This window comes from Capsicum annuum, chromosome 6, assembly GCF_002878395.1.
Source record: "Capsicum annuum cultivar UCD-10X-F1 chromosome 6, UCD10Xv1.1, whole genome shotgun sequence".
Taxonomy (NCBI): Eukaryota; Viridiplantae; Streptophyta; class Magnoliopsida; order Solanales; family Solanaceae; genus Capsicum; species Capsicum annuum.
In genome coordinates this window covers 115,722,586-115,735,690 of record NC_061116.1, presented here as the reverse complement: position 1 = coordinate 115,735,690, position 13,105 = coordinate 115,722,586, and positions in this window count along the sequence as shown.

Genomic DNA, 13,105 nt, shown 5'->3' with positions numbered 1-13,105 from the left:
CCCAGGTGTTATAACATACTAAGGTCACAATACTTGATTACTACACCCAATCCACCACTAAGAAATTACCAACTAAGATAGAAAAAATTATAGAAATAGACAGAGAGTCATACATGATATTAAAACCTTATGAAAAATACACAAACGAATAGGAGAAAAGGGAACTATGATTAAATAAGGTAGTAGCAGGTCAATGGCATACTAAGACAGTACTTGTGATTACTACATCTGAGTCATCTATCTTTGGTCTACCAAGAAATGTACAACAATAAGAATAATTAGCCTTTACCTGAGTAACCCCTCTACCACAACTTCTACACTGTGTGGCACACCTATACCTTATTTAGAACCACCATGAGATCTAGTTAGCAGTGTTATTTCCCTGATGGGATCTTAAGAACACTAATGCTAACATCTCACTTTATGTTTGGGAAAATCCCTCCTAACATAACCTGACTCACTACACTCATAAGATGCTCTAGGAATCACTCTCTACTTAGAAGGACCCAAATTACATGAATGATCATTATGACCTAAAAATCTAAGTAAGACTTTTAGAATCCTATCCCAAATTATAGGAATCTCAATTAGAATAACCCTCCTTGGATGTCTAAATGGCAACATGCACTGGCTTTCACGAATGAGAACCCGCGGCTAAAGTATGCCCTCCATTTCATTAAAATACCAAAGTATGTCAAGTATTTACAATAATACTAAAATACGCTAAACTCACATTTTTGTGAGTTTTACCCTTTTTTTTAATGAACGTTTTGCAACGGTATCAATTTATAGAAAAAGTATAAAACTCACAAAAAATGTGAGTTACCCTTTTTAATTTTACTATGACTATAATGTCCAAGTTATGTAAGATATGTAAAATTGAAAAGGATAAATCACATTTTTTTTTAGTTTTATACGTTTTCTAAAAGTTAACGTTGTTGCCAAGCTTTCATTAAAAGAAAAGGGTAAAAGTAAAAAAATGGGAGTTTAGCCTATTTTGGTATCATTTTAAATGGATGACATATTTTAATATTTTAAATAAATGGAGGACATAGATTAAAGCTCCTATATGTTGATAAGGTACCACAATAAGAACTAGAAATATGAAATCTCTTGTTAATGATAAAATTAAACTTCTCACCTCTCATATGCTTGAACTCCTTAGCTGAATCGACCATTCACTAAATAAAACTCCAGATACAACCCTATGAATACGATAGATCTTATCCTCGTTGAGAAGGATAATCAAATCACAACAATGCAAAATACCATGTGATCTATCTTACACTCGATCATTGACATATCATCCTAGGTTAGTTCTAAAATTAGTTCCTCCTTTCTTTTCGCAAGCTACAAGGACGAACCTCATAAACAATTCTCAAGTTAAAGGAGGTGATTCTATTGTCTACATTTAACATAATATTATCACCATTGCTTGATGGACCTCTCATCTGAAAGGCAGTATAATAAAATCCAGGGCACTCTACTAAACCTATATTTTACAACCTCTTATGGCAACTAGCAGAAAACTCATATTCGTTCTCCCTTCTACAATATTACTACAACGGATCTATCTTCCTAAATGCTCAAACCTATTTTTTTCCCCATCAGACATAACATGCTTAAAAATCAAGGGCACTTCCATGCATGGCTAGGGCATACTCCCAACACTCATGGATATGCAACTAGATAGCTCACTAAACCCTATAAACCTAAAATTAACAAATTATTAAGATTTTGTCCCTTGCCCTAGTATGAGAACTATCTAGAGTACCAGGAAACATAACAATCTAAGTAATACCATCTAATAAACTAAGCATATCAATGACAGTGTTCTAAAGAAATAGAGTAGAAATAAATTTTGGTGGTTCCTGAGCTAAGTCGACCACCTTCTCAGGGACTTATCACCCTCTAAATTATACTCAATTTCAAAAAATCTACTCTAATTGGGGATCGAGCAATAGTATGTAGTTTTCTTTTAACTTATGGTATGCAATAATCCTTATAGTTATTTTTATCCTTTTTAGTGTTTTGATTGAGTTTTCCTTCCCCAATATTATTCTATATTAGTTATTAGTTATGGTATTGGGTGGCATGGCCCCTAAAGCATTTGGAAGTTATTTACATAAGTTTAAGATTTTGAATAGCTTTTATAGTGGTGTAGTTGACTTTGGTCAATATTTATTGATCCAAGCATCAGATGAGAGTTTCATAAATTCCATTAGATCTGAAATGTCCATTTTTTTGGTAGAGGGGTTAGTTTTGATTTGTAAACCTTATTTTGTATTTTGGGTATTTAGATGAGGAATTATTATTTTTGGCATAAAGGAGTTTTTGGGAGGTAACTTGTTGATAATGACCTTTTTTGAAAAAGTCAATGATTTTATTGAGTTCAAAACATTGAAATTATATTAATAGCACTATCAGATCATTTTTATGGGGTCCTAAATAAATCCAGTGGGTTTAATCGAGACATTTTCTTGTCCAAAGTTCACTGCAGGTGCATTTTCTGGTGCATCACCTAGTTCTTTATAGCCTATGTGTTGTGATTGTGAGGTTTTAACCATGTGACTCATTGCTATTGCGTGGAGGTTTACCTAGGTGATTTTAAAATGGGCTTTTCCTCAAACTTGTTTGGTATATTCTAAACTTATTTTGTATCACTATCCAATATTAGATTTCAAAAACATCCTCATAACTTGGATTTTCTACTTGAGATTTTGGTTTTTATCCTTTAAAGTGAAAATTAAGTTTTTCTTCTATTTTAATTCCGATTTCAACTCATTTTTTGATGAGTATTCATATTTTAAACACTTAAAGTATGAGTAACTTGAGTCTTTAATAAAATTTAGTTTTACCCTTTTGTTTTTAGGATCAATGTTCAAAGTGATTTTGGATCTGAAACCAAAGTATACTAATAGGTATATCAATAGACTCCTATTTATGTGTAGATTATATTTTTTTTATAGATTGAGTTCACTATGAAACCGCACAAAAGGGAAAGGATTCTTGTTGAGGGGATCAGGATTGAGTTTTTTTACGTTCCAGTTAGGTTATGGCTTAATTTTCTTCAAATCGACTGGGTTGTTAACCATTCATTTAAATTATGCTATGGTTTGAGGGATTTTATCACCTTAGTTCATCTTTTGTAATCATTTTTACTATTGTGTTGCCCATAAAAGGGATTTTGTGAACATTATTATTAATTTGAGAGGTTATTATCATTGAGATGATGCCTGTGTAGGGTCTAGTTCTAATCTTTTTTGGGAATTGATTGTTCTTTCTTAGTGTTGTGATGCCCATATGGGGGTTTTGATTTTTATAATTGATATCCTATAAGATTTATAGCCATTGTATTGTCACTAGGGGCTTATATCATATATTATTGGGATTTGGGTGATTTGAGCTCATTCATGCCACTATTGAGTAGATTATTTATGCATTGTTGATTTTGTTATGATTATGTATACTTCTTAGCACTCATTCTTCATGCAATTAATATAATTATGTATCTTGGACTTCTTTATAAAAGAAAACATACCTTCTTATATGACTCCTAGCAAGGTTGGTTGATGAGATTATAATTATTATACAGATTGTGAACCCCCTCCCCCCGCATCCTCTCTTGGATGCTAAGACTCGAAGGATGTATAAGAAATGATCCTTTGAACGTTGCATACATATCATATCATTCTGTTGCACCACTTTTTTTCATCTATTCGATGTGAATGATACTATGAATTGAACTTTCTTATATGTTGTTTATATATTCTAATACTGTTATTAAAGATTAGATTGTTATTATATTGTTAGGATTTCTGCGACATGATCCGCCATTGCGAGCTTTTCTATATTTAGGTGGAAGCATTGCTTGTAATTTCCTTTATATGTTTAGTTATCCATTTTACTTGGTTGGCCTATGATGCCTACTGTGTACAAGTGGACCTTGCTCACTCATACTTTTAATACCCTTTTAATGCAGATCCCAGATCAAGTGTGACATGTGAACCTTGATTTTGTGTTGAGATGAGAGTACTTCAAAGTCGTGGTGAGCTCCATGTCCATAGTATGTCCCATACTTTCTCTTTATTATTAGTATGACCTTATTTAAGTTGTGAGACATAAAGATGTTTGTATTATGTATTCTGATGACAGGTAAAGTTGCTTATTATTCAAGACATAAGTTTTTAGGCGATTTTGAGATGTGATTTCTGATATTGTATTTTGTTCAATTTTATTCTAAATTCTCCTATTATATTCTCAAGTTATCATCTTTTTCTACATTTATTTATTTTGGGTGTTAGGCTTACCCAAAGGTTGGGACAAGGTTGGTGCCATCATGACCTGGTTTTTTAATCGTGAAATACTGCAATCGACCTCTACTCCTACTTTGACCTTTATTCTCCCACATGGCTCATATTGAGCAGTACATGAAAATAATGGTACGAGTTCATGATCCATAGCATTGGTAGAATATGAGACAATAGAATAAAAACTCTTAGCATCTAACAAAATCAAGTACGACAATTAGGGAGAAAGAGTATAATTTTCCTTAAGTCATATAGTCTCTTAAATATTGATAGCAGATATATCTGGACTGATCAACAAGACTCTAAAAAACTCGGGTTGGACCAATGTGACCAACGAACCATGCTTTCATACTAAGCTGTTACTATTCCAAATTGAGATCGTGATGTCACCTATCCAACCCCACGATCGGTAAGTAAACCCATAAAAGTCAATAAAAAGTAGGGAATTTGAAAATTCAAATAAAATTAAGTCTTAAAATATTTTCTTTAAAATATTGAATGAGATACAAAAGACAGGTCAAAAAAATCCTCAAAACCTAGTGAATAACAAAAATCCTGTAAGAAATGTCGCACAACAAAATTTACTACAATGTTTGAGGAATAGAAAGACATGAAATAGACATGAGGATAGAAGAGGTCTATGATACTGTGGATTTGATATGAAGATATCTCTGAATATTGAATACTATGGAAGAAATGACAATCACCTACTTCTCATGCCCGGTTCAACACCTGCACAACAAAGGTGCAAAATAAAATGGTAGTACAAAAATACATGTAATCAACATCATCGACGGTTGATCCTAGTGACCTAAATAGCTTTCAAATACCTCAAAATCTGAACCAAGTGCTCAACCAACTCAAAAATCACCTTTAAAATCTAACTAAATAGTAAAAGATATTTCTCAAGCTTGTTTGCCTAAAATGTTGAGTTCAATAAAATGTTCAAACTCTTAATCCTTCAAAATAGAAAAACTCATTGAAAACTCATCCAATCACCTCTGGAACTACTCCATCTATTTCCCGAGACCACAATACTATATTGAAGATACTAGATGGTAAAATGCAAAAAATATGCAAGAATCTAAAAATGACTATGAGGTCTTTACCATAACATCCTTTTTAATTCTACAGATCTATTAATGCAGTTTTAGGTTTATTACTAAACTCAATCAACATTGTGTTTTTTTGTCTATTACTTCCTACGATACTCTCAGTCATTTTTTATCCGTTCTTATTGATATATTATTATTAACACAGTTTTCATCTCATATTTCATAACACCCTAAGTTCGTGGGCTCTTGACCCTTTAAGAGAAGAATAATTGAATTAGCCAAGTTACCGAAGTAATGTCAAAACTGCTAGCGATAACGGCCCTGATGATGACTCAATGTAAAACATAGCGAGGCATCAAGAGGAATCGTGGCATTATTAACACGGTAGTAAGGAAGTCCAGGTTTTGGACCCTTGGTAATAAGTCTAGGGTACGACCCGTTGTGAGACACAATGAGTCATTTAGGGGGAAATTGTTGTCACAACAGAAGGATTCCCAAGAGTTTAGCTCCGAACCACGATTCTTCATCACAACGCATTATGTTAGAAAATAAGTCATTATGATATACCCATTTTCATAAAAGTGAAGGACTAGGTTGCCGATCCTCAAGTAATAAATTTGGGCCACGACTCGTGGTCAGACCTTACGAGTCATTACCCAAGCCATGACAACAATACCCATGATTTTCTTGCACACTTTAAGTAAGGTCTTTTTGTTCTTTTCCTCCCTCCACACTTTTTTTCATGACTTAAAACACTAAGATGACCCTTTTCTCCTTCTGTTATGAAGATTAAACCTCACTTTTTCCTTTTTAACTCCCAAGACAATAGATATTAGGGTTTCATAGAGAATCCATCTTTCAAGATCCAAGCTTTGATTTCACTTCAAATTCTTTGGTATTTTAGGCATGTTTCTTATCCTTAACATGAATTTTACATTTTGGCATTTATTTAATCATTATTTATGTGATTTAACTAATGGGTTTAAAATGGGATTGAGGGCTTTTGGTTGATTACTTCTTGAATTGCTTTCCCCATTTTTAAATTTGTATTTCATGCTTTTAATAAATAGTTTTTGAACTTAATTGGTGCATATTTTAATGGTTGGAATGAGGGAAATGGTTTTTCTAAAATTGAAGGATTTTTTGCTTGACAATGGAATTATAACCTTAACCCACTTTACAATCTCAATTTTAAATCCATTACATTGCATTAAAGGATAAATGATAAACAATGGTTTGATTTACCTAAAAAGACAAACAAAGGTTTACAATGTCCTTGGTGACAATAGTTTTAGATTCTAAATGAAACTTGGGAATCTAATAGGTAAATGGACCGGTCTGACATAATGGAATTATCTTGCAAGCATATTGGTATGAATATAACATATTGGGAATTTTCTTAATAAAGTCTCTATGGTTAATGGTTGATTTATGTGTAAACTATTTTAATTTGGGTTTAAAGGAAATTGTGTAGCTCACCATAAATTTATAGCCCCGAGGAGACAAACAATGGAAACCACATTTGCTGATGTGGTGGTCTATTTGACCCTGTACTTTGTGTACACTTTATATTTTGGATAGCCATACCCTTGGTGTATTTATCCTTTCCTTGGTACGTGTGACTATCAAGCACTAGGGCCCTTTCAATAGGGGGAGTCGAACCTATATACTTCGTAGGTGCTTTTGGATGTACTGAGCTACATAATTCTGACTAATGGTTTAAACTCTCATGTTCACGACCCTTGTCCCTATCCTAGAATCCTAGATATTCATATAAATGTTTTGCATATGAATTTTACTAGTTTTTTTTTTTGCAATGGTATTATTTTATCCCATTCCCTTGAGTTATGTGCTAGTGCTCACCCCACTGACCATACCCAAACGCTGCCTCTTTTCATGATGTAGGTTTGGAGGACTTTTTTTTATCACTTCTATGCCATGTTAGGTGGTGTGGTTTATTGGTTCATTTGTATTAAAGTGGTGAGCATCCATCTTTTAAAAAGCCCTGCCATTTTATTAGTTTTTTTTTTATATTTTAGGAATTGTTAATTCCTTTCTATCATAGTCAGGGGCATGTCCCAACTTAGATAGTGTTTTTGGTTTTAGAGAATTTGTATGGACAAGTATTGGGATTGATGGTTGTTTGTATTGGATTCTTAGTATTTCCATTTGACTTAAATATTCTTCTTACTAGTATTTGGTTGGCTTCTACTATATTCTTTTATTGTGCTCTAGAGGTTAGGCTAAAGAGATGGTCTCCTACCCATGGTGGGTTTGAGATACTTGTCACAGTTCGCCCCTAATTTAGGTCATGAAAATCTTTGTATCATAGAACGATTCAGGGTCAATAGTGTACACAAAGTCATGTCAAATAGAGTCCTTTTAATGGTTGTGTAGCATGCTACACTTATAAGAGGGAGGCTATAAGGCATATACTAATGTTTTTCTTTTTGTGTTATATTTCAGGCTATAAATTCTAGTTGCTATGAAACCTTTCTAACTCCTGGCTTACTCACATTTTAAATAATGCCTCCCAGAAGGTCTGATGGTTGTGAAAAATCTATTGGAACCTTTATCCCACCCTAGGGAGATATTGTGTGAACTCACTTTATTTATGCAGTGCAGACTTGAACTAGGGTCTCTACTCTTGACTATACACCACTCCATGTGGAGTTCAACTAGTCCTCATCAGACTTACCCAGATGGTGATACTTATGCTCATTCACCTCAGGGGGTATATCTAATATGTAGTTCCATTAGTCTATTCATATGCTTTATCAGCTGATGGCTTCACAGTCTTGTCTATATGGTAATTTTTCTTTTGTTATTAGTTCATCTGATTTCACTCACATTGTCCAATTTATGAGGCTAAATCCATCAACCTTTATAGGATCTAAGGTTGAGGAGGATCCTTAGAGGCTTATTTATGAAATGAAAAAGATTTTTTGGGTTATGCATGCTATAGATTCAGAGGGTGTGGAGTTTATTGCCTATTATTTGAAAAATGTGGCTTACCAATGGTATGAAAAGTGGGAAGAAATGAGAGATGATGATGTTAAATCGGCTAGTGGGATGCATTTTTAGGGTTTTTCCTTGATTACTTCTTCCCTTAGGTGTTGAGAGAAGCTTAGGCAAAAAGGCTTGTAAACTTGAAGTGAGGTAAGATGTGTGTTATGGAGTATGCTCTAAAATTCTAGTAGTTGTCTCGTTATTCTCCATAGTTAGTGTCTAACAATAGGTCCAAAATGATAAATTTGCTTCTGTCTTTTCCCGTGATTTGGTGTTAGAATTTAAGGCTTTTATGTTGAATAATGATATAAATATATCATGACTAGTGGTTTATATACAGTAGGTGGGGCACAAAAAGAAGAAGTAGGTAGAGATAGGAGAGAGGCAAAACAAGAATTTTAGATACTCAGAGCAGAGCATAAATCAACAAAAAATTGAGAGATATGGTAGGAAATGGAATAAGAAGAAGTATTAGGGAAAAATTCATATTTAAAAGATAGTGTTCCTTATCCTAAGACTTCAAGTGATCGTCTTTTTTAGGCTATCAGTTGTCCTAAGGAATAGGGTGCCTAGTCTCAGGCTAGTAAAGCTCAATCAGCCCCACCTTACCCTCCTTTTTGTTTTTATTAATAGCTCTACCATAGATATTGTAAGGAGAGGAGAAATTTATGTTTCAATGATGGTCAGCTTGGTCATATGCAGAAAAATTATCCAATAGCCTAAGTTTCCACTGGAGATAATAAGGTCCTGGTTGAAATTTCTTTAGCTCCTGCACCTAAGGGTGCCACACTAGGTACCGACAATGGCCGAAATTGCCTCTATGCACTTGCCACTCATCAGGAATTTGAGGCATCCCCATATGTTGTCAATGGTATGTTATTGCTCTTCTCATGTGATTTCATTATTTTGTTGTTTCAGGTTCTACCCTATCTTATCTGACCGCTTATATGGCCGTACACTTTAGTTTCGGTGATGAACATATTTCTGACCCCTTTTTTATTTCTACACCTATGGGTGAGTCTATTATTATTAGAAGATCTATAGTGGTTGTGTGGTATCAATTCTCTATTAGAAGACATTAGTGCATATGATTGAATTTACATGGTAGATTTTGATGTAATATTGGGTATTGATTGTCTCTATTCGTACTTTGCTTCTCTGGGTTTTAGGACCTGAATGGTCAATTTCCATTTTCCTAATGAACTAGTGATTGAATGGGAGGGGAGTTCTTTAGTCCGTAAAGGGAGGTTTATCTCATATCTTAGAGCTCAGAGATTTATTTCCAAAGGTTGTCAATATTATCTAGTTCAGGTTAAAGATTCTAACTTTGAGAGTCCCTCTTTGCAATCTGTCCCTATTATTAATGAGTTTTCTGCAATTTTTCTCGGTGATCTTCCAGGAATTCCTCCTGACAGGGAGATAGACTTTGGGCTTGATCTTCTACTGGATACCTATCCTATTTTCATTCCTCCTTATAGTATGGACTCGGATGAACTGAAGGAACAATTAAAGGATCTTTGTGATAAGAGTTTCATTCGTCCTAGTGTTTCTCTACAGGGTAATCCTGTTCTTTATGTGCAAAAGAAGGATGGGTCTCATTGGATGTGTATAGACTATTGTTAGTTGAGTAATGTGATGAGTGGTAAATTTACCACTCATTAACATCTAAATTCGTGAAACTACAATGGTTAAATTGTGTAAATAAGGCTAAATTGCCATTTGAATGCACTGGCAACTATGGTTTCTAGATTTATAGGTAATTGGAAGAAAACAAGTGAAGTGAGATGAAAAAAGAAAAAAAAGGGTAAATTTAAAATGCTGAAATTAATGACTTCATCAAGGAGTTGAGTTAGGGCACAGCTGCTGGTTCTCCCAGCATCAAAGACCTCTTACGAGAGTTGGTTTCCTTCTACCAATTGACAGCCTCTATTCCCCGATCTTGCTTTTTGGTAATCATTGCTAGGAATAAGGATTGAATTGTACCTAGTTTTCTCCAGTTTGACTTTAATTACCACATGGAAATGGAGATCGTCTAATATTATATTCCAGCATTGCCCTTGAATTAATCAACCAAATTGAAGTTGAGGTTCAGTTGGAATCCACATACAAAAGCTGGAAAATCTAGAGTTGGGATCAACCTCAGTTACCATGATCACGATCTGAGGGCTACGATTTGCAACTAGTCAAAGACCACTCAAGCTTTGGCGTTTGCAATTGGCTCACTGTGATTGCGGGAGTCATGATCGCTTTCTACTATTATTGATTGCAATGGTATAGAATACTTTTAGGGACTGATTTGTAATTTCACACAGCTAGTTCCATCTCTCAAAGGGGGAAAACCCTTACACTTTTGAGGCATCTTTTGAAGTAGAATTTAAGTTTTTTGGGGAGAAAAACCTTACGGCTTTTGGAAATACAACTGTTGCTAATATTGTCTGATATTTTAGTTATGAATTGAGATTGAAGTTTGTTTATTATTCTTGTTTGTTATCAATAAAGTCATTGGGTTCTCACTTGGGTATATTTCCTTCCTCTAATCTCATGAGTAGCTAAATATCTATCTTGGGGTTATGTTGGAATAGGGTGCAAATATGTATGGGCTTTGATTATTAGTGTAAATTCTTGACTAATGATGTTGGGTTTCACTAATACTTGATTGTTAAATTAAAATTTGTGGGTGATGGCCTCAATTTCCCAAAATCCCACATCATCCTTGAAAGCGGGATATAGATATTATTTGAGATCTCATATCATCCTTGAAAGAGGGATATGAGTGACAAGTATTTATGAACACCAATTTAAATTTTACCTTATTCCTTTACATTATATTAGAAATAGGGATGGATTGTGAATTTTCTATATATTGGGTATAATCCTAGAAATAGGGATTCCCAATTAAGGTTTTGGATTGACTTGTTTGCCATACCCATGAGGTATTTAAAATAATCCATGGGTGATATTTTGGTATTTTGTTGAAAGACTAACATCAAAACCCCTAACCTGCCGTTCCCATGTATTCATTAATCAGAATTTGAATTTTACCATCACATACCCATACACTATTTCCCCTAGGAAAACATAACCCAAAGTCTGTTCTCTCATTCAAATTTATTCTGAAATTGTTGCTCTCAAGTAGTGCTTCAATTTAGTTTTGCCCAAACAACATTTCAAATCTTACCCCCCCCCCAATTTAATTTATGTTTAGATTTAAGTTTACATTACGGTTCAACACTTAGACACTTTAAGTATCCATAGGACTCAAAAATTAGTTACACTCCTCTTGGATTCGACCCTGACTCAAGTTCGGTTATTATATTCACAACGATCGCCTTTCCCCAAAATAATGGAGTAAATTGAGTGTGATAAAAAATGGCATCGTTGCCAAGGAGTGAAACTTACTTTTTGCTTATGTGGTGTTGATAGTAATTTTGGGTCACCCATAGTATGTTTTATTTACTTCGTTTTTGTTTTTTGTTTCCTTTTCGGAGATTTCAATAGTGTCATGAAATAATGACTAATCATGCAAGCAATGTCGGGACCTTTGATGGTCCCCTCGATGATAAGGACCACCTCCATGACGTAGGGAGTGCTAGTGTCATCCATATCAAACTGAATGAAGTGAATGGGTTATTCTACATCACAAGTGTGATATTATCCGTTCTTCAAATAAAAGGTCTCTTTAGGGGTCAATCTTATGAAGACCCAAACTTACACTTGAAAAATTTTGTGCCCATTTGATATTGCTCATATCTCACGAGAATCCATAAGATTATGCCTCTTTTTATCATCTCTAACAGACGAGGTAGTGTGTGGTTGAGTTATCTTCCCATGGTTTCAATTACATTACTGGTAGAGATTACCAATACTTTCTTAGATTGTCATTTCCCACCATCAAAGATGTTGCAATTGCAGGAGGAAATTAGTAATTTTTGTCAACTCAATGGATAGCCTCTATATGATGTTTGGGAGAGATTTAATGAAAATCTTATGCAGTGACCTAACCACGAAGTAATGGATAAGATTCTCCTATAAATCATCTTTAGGGAATTATACCCACTAAAAAAATCATGGTGGATAATTCAGCTGGTGAATCACTTATGAGGTTCTCATATAAAGTGGCTTCAACTTTGCTTGAGCAAATCACAATGTAAAATAGAGGGTGACACACCCAGGATATCGAGGTAGCCACGGGTTCTCCCACCATCTCGATTATGAACAAAGAGCAAAGGAATAAATAAGAAGAGAAGGAGGAAAACATAGAAAAAATGTTGACAAAATTGAACCTACATACAAAGCATATGATGGGTGCACCAACAAAAATGGTAAATGTTGTGGCATCCAAAGGATATGATGAAGATAAGGCAAAATCCCTTAATAAAGAAATTAGATACTTGGCCAACTACTCGAGGGCTTCCCAACCGTCCTATGAAAGGTAAGGTGGGAACCAAGATTGGAATGATCATGATCGAGAAAGAGAATAGTGTGATAAAGATAGAGATCATGATTGGAGGGACAAAGAAAGGAAGTATGATAGATATGTTCCCACCATGAACAAGTGAAGATAAAGGAGTAAAGTCCCATGGATCTCAAAAATTTCAAGGCCGAGGATGTCCTTGCTATAACTTGATGAGAGTTGAAGGGACAGACAAGATGGTTTGATAATTAAAAGAAGACTTCTCTCAAATCAACCAACTATTATATTGCATTCCATCTCAAAAAGCAATTGGAGAT